This window comes from Bufo bufo, chromosome 1 (genome assembly GCF_905171765.1).
Source record: "Bufo bufo chromosome 1, aBufBuf1.1, whole genome shotgun sequence".
In the NCBI taxonomy this organism is placed as follows: domain Eukaryota; kingdom Metazoa; phylum Chordata; class Amphibia; order Anura; family Bufonidae; genus Bufo; species Bufo bufo.
This window is the reverse complement of record NC_053389.1, coordinates 649,161,812-649,177,014: the sequence shown is the minus strand read 5'-3', so window position 1 is coordinate 649,177,014 and position 15,203 is coordinate 649,161,812. Positions and strand designations below refer to the sequence as shown.

The 15,203-nt window shown below is 40.6% G+C and overlaps 1 protein-coding gene across 3 annotated transcripts in view; it reads left to right on the top strand.

Moving 5' to 3' along the window:
• Window positions 1-15,203, top strand: part of UNC13C (unc-13 homolog C) — a 793,844-nt gene that overhangs the window by 553,660 nt on the left and 224,981 nt on the right. The window lies entirely within an intron of this gene.

The following is a 15,203-nucleotide window of genomic DNA, read 5'->3' as shown; positions in this document are numbered from 1 at the left end:
TTTAGCTGTTAGAAAAGCAAAGAGGGCTTCAGATTGAGCCATCATAGCAGCTCTCTGATATTCAACCCAAAATAAGTAGAATGCAATAATAAAAGGTCCCTTTCATCCCTAGCAACATTTTCATAAAATGCACCGTAGTATAGCTAAATCGGTTTGCTAAGATACGTCTCTGTTGTTGTACCAAGTCTTTGCCTTTGTCCAACAGGTGCTTTTACTATGGTTAACAGATTATGACATTGTCATTGTCATTGACCTTGGCTGGTTCCCAATTTGTGGCCTTGTTACGGTAGGTGCATGTGGTAATAATTCTATTAAACTTGCAAAATCATACCATAATTGGCTGCTGCAGTGTTTAGGTTTGTGTTTTCCCCATAAAAACTGAGCCTAAAAGTTGACCCACTTGGCGACCTACCCAGTGCAGCTGATAACATTTCCATAAGGTGGTTAACTGGACGCTCTTCATAGAAAACACAATATAAATGCAGAGAAGACAAACCCTAAAAAAAAATTGTCAGTCAGACAAATTGTTACATTTTGAATTTTTGAAATATGCTTATCCAATTTTAGTCAATGGGTTCTGCTGTTTTTCAGAAAAATCACCCTTCTGTCCATGGGTTGCATCTAGTATTGCAACTTTTTTATCGAGCTGCAATCCTAAACAAGGCCCATGGAGTGAGACCTTTTCTTGGAAGAAAGTGGACTCTTTTTTTTCTAATCCTGTACAACCCCTATAAAGATGGAAGACTTACATAGCCTACATTGTCTTAAATAGCAGAAATTTATTTCCCCAAAATCGCTTTTTTATCCTATAGTAATATGATGTTTAACATACTCAATAAAAAGAAATACATTAACTAACTTATATAAACTACATTAAAAATCCAATTTGCAAGAGAAGTTTCAGTTCTTTATCACAAGCGAGCATTTAACATTTTTTTTAAGCATTGCATAATTAATGGTGATCTAATAAACAGTTATTCACTTGAGAATATTAAGTTTGTCTGATGAAAAAGCACAATTCTGATGACCACTCAAATAATGAAAGAGAACTATGCATTACAATGGAAAATTATGCATTGTGCTGTTTCGTCAATTAATTCCAAATTGATAAGTCCTGAGGAGTATGCAAAACCGGCTATTATCGCACACAAGAATCCTACTTACATTCTTGAATTGGAAGACTAAATTTTGCACAAACAGTTGTCAAAGTGACTATAAATCTGGAAATATGTACCATAGATAAACAAAGTATAATTTCCTGTGGCCATTTTACAGTGGCATTGTGATGTCTATAAGACGCATGAGACTGAAGAGGTCCTGGCTACTTAGCACTCTTTACAAGCTGACATCTTCTCATTGCATATCAAGGAACACATTTTGTTCATGAAATAGTCAACCATTACCCAAACCACCTGTCTAGTCCTACGCAAGACTTTTAAGAGCTTTTAGAACAATTTTTTTGCCACTGAACGTGGTTAATGGGTTATTTAAAACATACCACTAGTTCACATGCACTTGCAATTCACGGAGCTCTCTATTAGTCCTACTGTGCAACCATCAGTATGGTTCAATGTGTCTGTTACCAGCACTCAACCATCTGCAAGGTTCTCCCTAATGTTAGCCATATGCAAAGGTGAACATCGGCCAAACCAGTGGGCTAGCATATCATTTATTTGGGGGTGTCTACTAAGTAAGGTGCCTGGCCAAGTTAAGTTTTATTGGCCAGTAGGCAAATTAATCTGGGTAGCATATCTCCTACCTTTTCCACCAAACTTTAGGTTTAGGACTACTTTAGACCCAATAGGTTTGAAATTGTTCTTAAAGACAAAGCTTTTCCTGCACTTAGACCCTCTAGGAAGCCACTAAGTAAGAGAAGCTCCTGCTCTGGCACACCAGGCTCATGCATGCAATGCATGGTCAGCCATTCCTCTGAATCTTGGGCATGTAATGCTACAGGAGAAATGTATGTTACTCGTGTCTGAAGTAATCTAAAAGTATTAAAGCTGGGGAACCAGTTAATGTAATGCTTTTTGATCCCATATATAGGGTGAGTCAAAAGTCCCTTCAGTTTCGGAAATGAAAGGGAAAATGAAATATCTGAATAGCCCAGCAAGTATTGGGTGAGGGGGCCTGTCTTTTAGGCTATGTCAGCAGAATTGGCACCATGTTGGATAAAGGGCAAATTTTTCCAATGAAAAGGAGGTCATGTAGCACATCAAAGTAGAGAAGAGTACAGAAATGGATTGCCACAATTAGATTTGCAATATCTATTGTGGTTCAAAAGTTATCAAAACAGAAAGTTGCAACAACAACAGGAACCATCCCTGTGATGCACAGCTATTTGATGTGTTCCATGCGTTGTACATGGTGCTGAATACAGAACTTTTAAGTTTTGAACTTTCTTGCGACAATCAATTTTTGAGAAAATTCTGGTCTTCTTTGATATGCTACATTACCCCCTTCCCAGTGGAATTGCCCATGATCCAATATAATGGCATTTAAGATGGCGGCCATGTTCCGGACATAGCCTAAAAGATAGGCCCCCTCATCCATTACTTGCATGTTTATTCTCAGATATTTCCTCGGCCCTTTCTTTTCTGAAGTAAAAGGATGTCCTTCGACTTTACACTCATCCTGTATATAGGGGCAGGAAAAGAATTTTTTGGATAAGTTAGCATCTACAGTACCTCACAGATGTTACCTTCAGTGGCAGACCAAAAAGGAACAGCACAAGCGCAGTATACTCCCTGCGAGACTTCAATGAAGAGAGCACAGACATCAGATAAGGCAGACACTGTCAATCCGGACAAAACGGGAGGCATTGGTCAGGCCTTGCAAGCAAGACTGGTAATACTTCCCTGATTGGAACCAGTGGCACTTGCAACCTAATTTGGATAAAAGTTTAGTTATTACTTTATGTGACTTTATATAAATCTTAAAGGCACAAACCACCCCCAAACTGCCAGCAGTGCCTTCAAGTAGCCAGCAGTGTGTTTCTAATGATGATTTTCTTCCTGCAGTCAGATGCGGTAAAAGCAGGAAAAAACGCTCTTTTATCCCCCGTCCTCGCTATTTTCGAGTCACTATTGAAGTCAAGCGGGCAGCGGCCTCCTTGCTTCAAGTCAAGGTAACAGTGCCCCCTTCCCTGCCCCTTATCCTGTGACTGACAGTCGGCTGTTCGGCAAAGGCAGCCGGCTGTTGGGCATAAGCGCTGTCAGTCACAGCGAAGGGGCAGGGAAGGGGGCGCGATTACCTTGACTTGAAGCAAGGAGGCCGCTGCCCGCTTGACTTCAAGAGTGACTCGAAAATTGCGCGGACGGGGGATAAAATAACGTTTTTTCCTGCTTTTACCCCATCTGACTGCAGGAAGAAAATCATCATTAGAAACACACTGCCGGCTACTTGAAGGTACTACTGGCGGATTGGGGTGTTTTTTGCTGCTGACGGGTTCCCTTTAAATCATCTGACTCCCTTTAAGCTGTGCAAGCATATGGTAGCCAATTATAACACACATTAAAGTGTAAGTTCAAATACATCTGTAATTATGTACATACCTCAATATCAATGGCATCAGGTTAACACTGTTCTAAATGGTCTGCCAAGACATAGCTGGAAGTTTTGGTTACCTTTAAAGTAATAGCATCTGACCGCATGGATTGATTTCTTCATGTGTGAAATTGTACTCCCATCCTGACTTCCAATACCACTAGTTACCTGGGAGTATGACAACACAGCAAATCAAGATGAGTGCCTATGGCTTTTCACTTGCAGCCACCTCTCCCATTAGAGGAGTGATTCCCCCGCATATGGCGTTTAATGAGTCTGTTTTCTTAGCAGTAACTGACTTAATTTTTTGCTATTCATCCTCTGACAAGGTTATGCAACCTCTGCTGAACCCACCACGTTATATGTTCAGATATCCCCTTGTAATATTAGTTTAGCTTGCTGTTATGAAGACTTTTGATAAAATCTCAAGTGCACTGCAACTGAAGCTGTGAACTGGGAATTGTCAGTCACAGATCTAGAACTTTGTAAACCCATTGTACATTCATATATGCACTTTTATCAGAGGTAATAAAAAAAATCTAACAACATAGAAAGCTCTGACTTTGCATAGCAATTTACAAAAGATCTGTGAAGCTCAAAGAGCGAGTGCTAATGCTTAGTATCTGTGTGTGACCTTGTGCCTTTCTAGAGGACTCTCTAACCCGAAATAATCTGCTGAATTTTACAGGGAGTAGATGATGGCAAAAAAATCATAGATGTTTTTTGTAGTTGGAAACAATTAGGGGAGAACATTTACCGGTTCTTATTGATTTATAACATGGTTATATATATAACTTGGCTATCTTACATCCAAGCAATTTTCCCCGATACCATAGAACTGGCATGTTCTACATTATATACGATACTTGTGCTTTTCAACCCTCCATGGTGTAGCTACATGATACTGTGTATTTAAAGCTGCATTGTAATGCTTAGTACAGAATAAGTGATTATTGCTGTTTCCTGCACCTTATTTACAAATACAGTATATATATATATATATATATATATATATATATATATACACTGCTCAAAAAAATAAAGGGAACACTTAAACAACACAATGTAACTCCAAGTCAATCACACTTCTGTGAAATCAAACTGTCCACTTAGGAAGCAACACTGAGTGACAATCAATTTCACATGCTGTTGTGCAAATGGAATAGACAACAGGTGGAAATTATAGGCAATTAGCAAGACACCGCCAATAAAGGAGTGGTTCTGCAGGTGGTGACCACAGATCACTTCTCAGTTCCTATGCTTCCTGGCTGATGTTTTGGTCACTTTTAAATGCTGGCGGTGCTTTCACTCTAGTGGTAGCATGAGACGGAGTCTACAACCCACACAAGTGGCTCAGGTAGTGCAGCTTATCCAGGATGGCACATCAATGCGAGCTGTGGCCAGAAGGTTTGCTGTGTCTGTCAGCGTAGTGTCCAGAGCATGGAGGCGCTACCAGGAGACAGGCCAGTACCTCAGGAGACGTGGAGGAGGCCGTAGGAGGGCAACAACCCAGCAGCAGGACCGCTACCTCCACCTTTGTGCAAGGAGGAACAGGAGGAGCACTGCCAGAGCCCTGCAAAATGACCTCCAGCAGGCCACAAATGTGCATGTGTCTGCTCAAACGGTCAGAAACAGACTCCATGAGGGTGATATGAGGGCCCGACGTCCACAGGTGGGGGTTGTGCTTACAGCCCAACACCGTGCAGGACGTTTGGCATTTGCCAGAGAACACCAAGATTGGCAAATTCGCCACTGGCGCCCTGTGCTCTTCACAGATGAAAGCAGGTTCACACTGAGCACATGTGACAGACGTGACAGAGTCTTGAGACGCCGTGGAGAACGTTCTGCTGCCTGCAACATCCTCCAGCATGACCGGTTTGGCATTGGGTCATTAATGGTGTGGGGTGGCATTTCTTTGGAGGGCCGCACAGCCCTCCATGTGCTCGCCAGAGGTAGCCTGACTGCCATTAGGTACCGAGATGAGATCCTCAGACCCCTTGTGAGACCATATGCTGGTGCGGTTGGCCCTGGGTTCCTCCTAATGCAAGACAATGCTAGACCTCATGTGGCTGGAGTGTGTCAGCAGTTCCTGCAAGACGAAGGCATTGATGCTATGGACTGGCCCGCCCGTTCCCCAGACCTGAATCCAATTGAGCACATCTGGGACATCATGTCTCGTTCTATCCACCAACGTCACGTTGCACCACAGACTGTCCAGGAGTTGGCAGATGCTTTAGTCCAGGTCTGGGAGGAGATCCCTCAGGAGACCGTCAGCCACCTCATCAGGAGCATGCACAGGCGTTGTAGGGAGGTCATACAGGCACGTGGAGGCCACACACACTACTGAGCCTCATTTTGACTTGTTTTAAGGATATTACATCAAAGTTGGATCAGCCTGTAGTGTGTTTTTCCACTTTAATTTTGAGGGTGACCCCAAATCCAGACCTTCATGGGTTGAAAAATTTGATTTCCATTTTTTTTTTTTATGTGATTTTGTTGTCAGCACATTCAACTATGTAAAGAACAAAGTATTTCAGAAGAATATTTAATTAATTCAGCTCTAGGATGTGTTATTTTTGTGTTCCCTTTATTTTTTTGAGCAGTGTATAATACTGTGTGCGTGTGTGTATATATATATATATATATATATATATATATATATATATATTGAATCTATATTATAGATATATATATATATATATATACAGTGTAAAAAAAAAAAAAATATATATATATATATATATGTAGCCAAACTAAAATTGATGGTTAATGTGTTAAAAAGAAAGACAAGAAAATGTTGAATGACTTTTTCATAAATTTCAATGGCTTTTGTCATGTGATAACACTGTGACACATAGGAAACATACTTGCAAATGGGGAGAAGAGTCATCTGAGAGGTTCTCCTGTCCAGCTCAGTTTGATTGATAGGTTTCTCCCTATCATGAAGCTCCTTGCATGTTCCCTTTAATAACAATATACACTGCCTGTCAAAAAAAAAAGTTGTCACCAAAAAAATAACGTCACACACTCTAACATTTCGTTGGACCGCCTTTAGCTTCTATTACAGCACGCATTCGCTGTGGCATTGTTTCAATAAGCTTCCATCCAGTGTTGCATACATTTTTCACCGAGATCTTGCATTGATGATGGTAGAGTCTGACTGCTGCACAAAGCCTTCTCCAGCACATCCCAAAGATTATCAATGGGGTTAAGGTCTGGACTCTGTGGTGGCCAATCCATGTGTAAAAATGATATCTCATGCTCCCTGAACCACCCTTTCACAATTTGAGCCCAATGAATCCTGGCATTGTCATCTTGGAATATGCCTGTGCCATCAGGGAAGAAAAAATCCATTGATGGAATAATCTGGTCATTCAGTATGTTCAGGTAGTCAGCAGTTAAGTACTTATGTGAACATTTACTTACTAAATGGAATGCCAAATCTAAAAGAGCTTAAAGGGGTATTCCCATCACTATGATCACAGTTTAATCTGTTAATAATGTGCCAGTGATCACTTTTGTAAATATATTGTATTGGCAAATTCCCACTCTTCTTGATAAAATTCTTTCCCTCCTACCTCATTGTTGTCATATGGTATCCAATAGATACGGCCACCGCTCGCCTCCCGAATTCATGGGCTGCGCTTGCACAGAAGACACCTTATTTTCACTCAGCCGGCTGCTCATTGCAGTCCTGAACGCGCACGCTGCCGCGCATGTGCAAGGCTTATTTCTTTAGTGCCCTGTATGCAGCGCGGCTCTGTATGAGACGCGGCACTAAAGAAATAAGCTTTCTGCATGTGCGGCAGCGTGAGCTCTCAGGACTGCAATGAACGGCCGGCTAGGTTAAAAAAAAATGTCTTCTGTGCAGGCACGGCCCAGGGATTCGGGAGAGAAGAGGTGGCCATAGGAGACACATAAACGAGCATGCAAGGAGTGTGATGTCAGAAAGAGGCGTGGCGGTGCTTCACTCAAACTTTTAGTCCGCCCAGACTTGGAAGCATGAATCCAGGAAGTAAACAGCCAAGCTGGCTGCAGGTGAGGACGAATTAGCAAGATGGGAAAACCCCTTTAATATAAAACAACAATAATAAAATTGTGCTATTATCATAAAATGTAGTTAAAGAACTTCAGCTTAGTAAATAGGAAATGCTGTCAAAACAGAGTCATGGCTTTAAAATACTTGAACATTAAGCTACTGAAATATGAAATACCTTGCAGAAACAACGCACCATAACCTACCTGAAAGCTATGAATTACATTTTCCCAGTTCAAGTTCTAGAGCAGTAGCTATACAGCACAACAGAAAATAAAAAGCCTAAGCCTTGGTACAGCAGGGGAAGGGATTTTGCTAGTCATATCAGAATGATTGGAGCCACAGACGAAGAGTGAAATAAATGGAGATCTCCATGGATGAAAAGCGATATTACCAGCTGAAAAGTAATTCCTCTACAGAAATCAATTGCAAGCCAAGATTAAATCTGACAGGATCTGGGAGGAAAATGCAGGCGCCTCTAAGAGGCTATATACACTTTCATTCTAAAGCTCTGTGCTTGATGCTAATGAGAATTCCACATATGGTAAAGTATCCTTCAGTATTACGTAGGGGCCTTGAGCTTCTACTTTGTCATGTACCAGCACTTCGGCAGATGATTTGCTTGATTACATATTGGTTCTTTACTAAGGGGGTATAATCAGTATTAAGCACATTTATTTTGAATCAGCGATGTATTATCAATACTTTGTTGCTGCCACTGCTGTGTGTTTATTCTGTAAATTGATTATTGAGTAGCTTTACAATTGTCATAAACACGTTCCACTGTGTGTTAAGGGTGGACATTATTTCTTCCATCCAAAGATGGAACAAAAGACTCACTTGTCACCAGCACCGAGCTTCCTCCTGTTTCATACATATACGTAAATTTGGACCAAATATTTACTTGATATGTAATTTGGACAGAATTATGTGTCAAAAGAAGATTGCTGTCTGCCACTTTAACCGCTTCATTACTGGAGTGTTCACTCCCCTTCCTTAATAGGCCAATTTTTCAGTTTTAAAAGTGGGCCTATCTACAGTAACAAAAAAACACAATGCAACAGCACTCTGCAAACACAAATAACGTACAAGAATGCCATAGTTATAGAAAATATTCTGGTGTTAATGCTATGCTTAGGGTCCATTCACACATCCGTATGCGTTTTGCGGATCCGCAAAACACGGACACCGGCAATGTGCGTTCGCCGGCACTATAATAAAAAATGCCTAATCTTGTCCGCAATTGCAGACAAGAATAGGACATGTTCTATTTTTTTCGGGAACAGAATTGCGGAAGTGCGGATCCGGACAGCACATAGTGTGGCCCCATAGAAATGAATGGGTCCGCAATTCCGTTTCGCAAAATGCTGAACAGAATTGCAGACGTGTTAATTGAGCCTTATTTTGTAAATTTGCGATTCTTGTACAAAATGATTTGGGCCCTTCTGACAAACGACAAGGCGATCTCTAGAAGACGGGAACCTAACACTAAATACTACCTGGTATGTGCTATAATGGCCACCATAAACTTTAGGGAATGCAGGTTCCACATGCATGCTGGGTCCACTCTGCCTTTTACCAGCAGAGGGCGCTCTCTCCTCAAGAAGATCATGCCCCTGCCAGGTTTTTGACTTTACAGTGTGTTGGATCACTGTACACAGCATAGCCACGCAGGGAGACCACTTTGCCTGGTCTCTGGGATACATATTGTGACTGTATCAAAGAAATCTGCAGCGTCACAGGGCCCCAGCAGATTGCAATGTAGACCACCACTTTTATATGTCGGGTTACAGATAAGAACTTTCCGCCATGATGTAGATAGTTGTGAAGCAGTAAGCAAAAGGTTAAACAAATAGATTTTTATTTATTGTACACTATTTTATTGCAACTGTCCCAAATGAATGCAGTAGGACTTGGGGGATGCATGTAGATGCTAAAATGTGGCCACATTACAGTTCAGTAGTGCCCAGTACTACAGTAAGGCTACATCTACAGATAATTTTTTTACAATCTTATGTTCCATTCCATGATATCCAATTCTATCATAGCATTCAACATATGATGGAAATGAATGACGATTGAGGGGCACCATTGAATATAATGTGGTTCGTCTGCTTTCTGTCAGAAAGCACCACATTTAAAAAAAAAACTAGCATGTTGTACTATGTAGTCAGGTTTTTTTTTTTTGCTTTTTAAAGCAGTATGTACAACAGAGGTCCCTAAAAGATCCTGTGACTCGGGTGTGAACCTAATCTAAATATGTTTACAATTAATTGTTTTCTTAATAAGATTGTCATTAAAGACAAAAATGAGTGTTGGTACAGTGCTCTCTTAGAATGTCTGGTGCACTGGAGTTTCTAAGTTTTGTATTTCAAGCACTGTACAGATGCAGTAGATATTCCATTCATGTCCAATGAACAGATTTCAAGCACTGATAAGTAGAACCGGCCAAGCGATCAGTGATATTTTAGTAGCATTATGGCATATCACAATCAGTGTCAAGCTAAAGTTGCATTTATTGATTTTCATGCAGTATTTATCTCAAGTCTGTGACTATTTTTCAGATTGAAAGCAATGGCAAATGTTTAAAAAATGTTTAAAGAGGCATTATTTGTAAAATAAGAAATATTTATCCAGTGTTAAAAGGGTTAGTAAAATGGTTTTGTCTTCACAATCTGAAAACGCATTAACATTTTCTTAATCTTACATTCATAACAATTGACAAATCAAGATTATGGCAGTCCATATAGTGCTGCTCTCAAGTGCTTCAAGGGAAGTTTCTAGGATCTAAGGGAAAGTTCCCACTTGCATTTCACAGATCTGGCAGGTTGTTCCATGTACTGGTTTTTGCCTGTCCGAAACTCGACACTCGTTCCAGAAAGCAGTTATATCCCCACCAGATCCCATTATAGTCAATGGGGTCAGGCAGTGAATGTCAGCATCTGGCTAGCATGAAACTAGTGAGCTCCGGCAGGATATTCTCATCTGCAAAAGCCTTATGGATCAGTTAAGCAGAAGTGTGAGCTTACCCTTAAAAGATCACAAGCACAAGCCCCAAAGTATTCCCCCCCCCCATCCCGCACACATTTAAGGGGAAAAAATTTCTTCATGACTCCAATCAGGCAATCAGATAACTCCCTGGATCAATGACCCCTCTCTAGTAGCTGTAGCCTGTAATATTATTACACTCCAGAAATACATCCAGGTCCCTCTTGAACTCATTTAGTGAACTCACCATCACCACCTCCTCAGGCAGAGAGTTCCATAGTCTCACTGCTCTTACTGTAAAGAATCCTCCTCTATGTTTGTGTACAAACCTTCTTTCCTCGAGGGGCAGAGGATGTCCCCTTGTCACAGTCCTGGCGATAAATAGATGATGGGAAAGATCTCTGAACTGACCCCTGATATATTTATACATAGTAATTAGATCTCCCCTCAGTCATCTTTTTCTAAAGTGAATAACCCTAATTTTGATAATCTTTCAGGGTACTGTAGTTCCCTCATTCCCGTAATTACTTTAGTTGCCCTCCTCTGAACCCTCTCCAGCTCTGCTATGTCTGCCTTGTTCACAGGAGCCCAGAACTGTACACAGTACTCCATGTGTGGTCTGACCAGTGATTTGTAAAGTGGTAGGATTATGTTCTCATCACAGGCATCTATGCCCCTTTTGATGCAACCCATTTTCTTATTGGCCGTGGCAGCAACTGCCTGACACTGTTTTTTACAGCTTAGTTTGCTGTTCACTAAAATTCCTAGATCCTTTTCCATGTCAGTGTTACCGAGTGTTTTACTATTTAGTATGTACGGGTGACTTGCATTATTGCTTCCCATGTGCATAACCTTACATTTGTCAGTGTTAAACCTCATCTGCAACTTATCTGCCCAAGCCTCCAATCTATCCAGATCCCTCTGTAGTAGTATATTGTCCTCTTTAGTGTTAGTTACTTTACACAGTTTAGTGTCATCTGCAAAAATTGATATTTTACTGCGCAAGCCTTCTACAAGATCATTAATAAATATATTGAAGAGGATAGGGCTCAGTACTGACCCCTGAGGTACTCCACTAGTGACAGTGACCCATTCTGACTGTGTACCATTAATAACCACCCTCTGTTTTCTATCACTGACCCAGTTACTTACCCACATACAGACATTTTCTCCCAGTCCGAGCATTCTTATACTAACCTTTTATGCGGTACAGTGTCAAATGCTTTGGAGAAGTTCAGATGTAAGACATCCATTGATTCGCTGCTGTCATGTATAGAACTTACCTCCTCACAGAAACTGATTAAATTAGCTTGACATGACCGATCCCTTATGAAGCCAGTCTGATATGGCGTTATTTGCTTATTTTCATTGAGGTGCTCCAAGATAGCATCTCTTAGAAAACCTTAAAACAGTTTACCCACGACAGATGTTAAACTTACCAGCCTATAGTTGCCGGGCTCTGTTTTTGGACTCTTTTTGAATATTGGCTACACATTTGCTATGCGCCAATCCTGTGGAACACTCCCTGTCAGTATAGAGTCCGCAAATATCATAAATAAGGGACTGGCTATGACATTAGTTAATTCTCTTAGGATTCGGGGGGGTGCCATCTGGTTCTGGTGATTTGTCTATTTTAATCTTTTTAAGACGCCGCTGTACTTCTTCCTGGTTCAGACAGGACACTTTTAATGGGGAATTTACTTTTACATTCTGCATTTCATCTGACAGTTTATTTTCTTCAGTGAATACAGTGGAGAGAAAAAATATTTAATAGCTTTGCTTTCTCCTCATCGCTCTCTGCAACTCAATCTGTAAAGGGCTGACACCTTCAGATTTATACTTTTCACCATTTACAGTGGATATAAAAAGTCCACACACCCCTGTTAAAATGTCAGGTTTCTGTGCAGTAAAAAAAATGAGAAAAAGATAAATCGTTTCAGAACTTTTTCCACCTTTAATGTGACCTATAAACTGTACAACTCAATTGAAAAACAAACTGAGATCTTTTAGGTGGAGAGAAGAAAACAAAAGAAACTAAAATAAAGTGGTTGCATAAGTGTGCACACCCTCTTATAACTGGTTATGTAGATGTGTTCAGAATTAAGCATACACCTGCCATCATTTAAAGTGCCTCTGATTAACCCCGAATAAAGTACAGCTGCTCTAGTTGGTCTTTCCTGAAATTTTCTTAGTCACATCCCACAGCAAAAGCCATGGTCCACAGAGAAACATAGAATGTGCGGCAGATAAGAACCATTTGGCCCATCTAGTCTGCCCGATATGCTGAATACTATGAATAGCCCCTGGCCCTATCTTATATGAAGGATGGCCTTATGCCTATCCCATGCATGCTTAAACTCCTTCACTGTATTTGCAGCTACCACTTCTGCAGGAAGGCTATTCCATGCATCCACTACTCTCTCAGTAAATTAATACTTCCTGATATTACTTTTAAACCTTTGCCCCTCTAATTTAAAACTATGTCCTCTTGTAGCAGTTTTTCTTCTTTTAAATATTCTCACTTCTTTTACCTTGTTGATTCCCATTATGTATTTAAGAGTTTCTATTATATCCCCTCTGTCTCGTCTTTCTTCCAAGCTATACATGTTAAGGTCCTTTAATCTTTCCTGGTAAGTTGTATCCTGCAATCCATGTACCAGTTTAGTAGCTCTTCTCTGAACTCTCTCCAAAGTATCAATATCCTTCTGGAGATATGGTCTCCAGTACTGAGCACAATACTCCAAATGAGGTCTCACTAGTGCTCTGTAGAGCGGCATGAGCACCTCCCTCTTTCTACTGGTAATTCCTCTCCCTATACACCCAAGCATTCTGCTAGCATTTCCTGCTGCTCTATGACATTGTCTGCCTACATTTAAGTCTTCTGAAATAATTACCCCTAAATCCCTTTCCTAAGATACTGAGGTTAGGACTGTATCACTGATTTTATATTCTGCTCTTGGGTTTTTACGCCCCAGGTGCATTAACTTGCACTTATCAACATTAAATTTTAGTTGCCAGATTTTTGACCATTCCTCTAGTTTTCCTAAATCCTTTTCCATTTGGTGTATCCCTCCAGGAACATCAACCCTGTTACAAATCTTTGTGTCATCAGCAAAAAGACACACCTTACCATTGAGGCCTTCTGCAATTTCGCTAATAAAGATATTAAACAATAATGGTCCCAGAACAGATTCCTGAGGTACCCCACTGGTAACAAGACCATGGTCTGAATATACTCCATTGACTACAACCCTCTGTTGTCTGTCCCTCAGCCACTGCCTAATCCATTCAACAATATAGGAGTCCAAGCCCAAAGACTGCAATTTATTGATAAGCCTTCTATGTGGGACAGTATCAAAAGCCTTACTAAAGTCTAGATAAGCGATGCCTACTGCACCTCCGCCATCTATGATTTTAGTCACCCAATCAAAAAAATCAATAAGATTAGTTTGACATGATCTCCCTGAAGTAAACCCATGCTGTTTTTCATCTTTCAATCCATGGGATTTTAGATGTTCCACAATCCTCTCCTTAAGTATGGTTTCCATTAATTTCCCCACTATTGATATCAGGCTTACTGGCCTATAGTTGCCCGATTCCTCCCTACTACCTTTCTTGTAAATGGGCACAACATTTGCTAATTTCCAATCTTCTGGGACGACTCCTGAGCTTCCAAAGCATCAGAGGGATCTCATTGTTAAAAGGTATCAGTCAGGAGAAGGGTACAAAAGAATTTTCAAGGCATTAGATATACCATGGAACACAGTGAAGACAGTCATCATCAAGTGGAGAAAATATGGCACAACAGTGACATTACCAAGAACTGGACGTCCCTCCAAAATTGATAAAAAGACGAGACGAAAACTGGTCTGGGAGGCTATCAAGAGGCCTACCGCAACATTAAAGGAGCTGCAGGAATATCTGGAAAGTACTGGTTGTGTGGTACATGTGACAACAATCTCCCATATTCTTCATATGTCTGGGCTATGGGGTACAGTGGCAAGAAGAAAGCCTTTTCTTATGAAGAAAAACATCCAAGCCAGGCTACATTTTGCAAAAACACATCTGAAGTCTCCCAAAAGCATGTTGAAAAAAGGTGTTATGGTCTGATGAAACCAAGGTTGAACTTTTTGGCCATAATTCCAAAAGATATGTTTGGCGCAAAAACTGCTAGAAAGCTCAACATGAAGAGGAACTTCATCTTTCAGCATGACAACCACCCAAAGCATACATCCAAATCAACAAAGAATGGCTTCACCAGAAGAAGATTAAAGTTTTGGAATTGCCCAGCCAGAGCCCAGACCTGAATCCGATTGAAAATATGTGGGATGATCTGACGAGGGCTGTGCACTGGAGATGCCCTCGCAATCTGACAGATTTGGAGTGTTTTTGTAAAGAAGAGTTGGCAAATCTTGCCAAGTCAAAATGTGCCATGCTGATAGACTCATACCCAAAAAGACTGAATGCTGTAATAAAATCTAAAAGTGCTTCAACAAAGTATTAGTTTAAGGGTGTGCACACTTATGCAACCATATTATTTTATTTTACTTCCCTCTACCTAAAATATTTCAGTTTGTTGTACAGTTTATAGGTCACATTAAAGGTGGAAAAAGTTTTGAAATGATTTATCTTT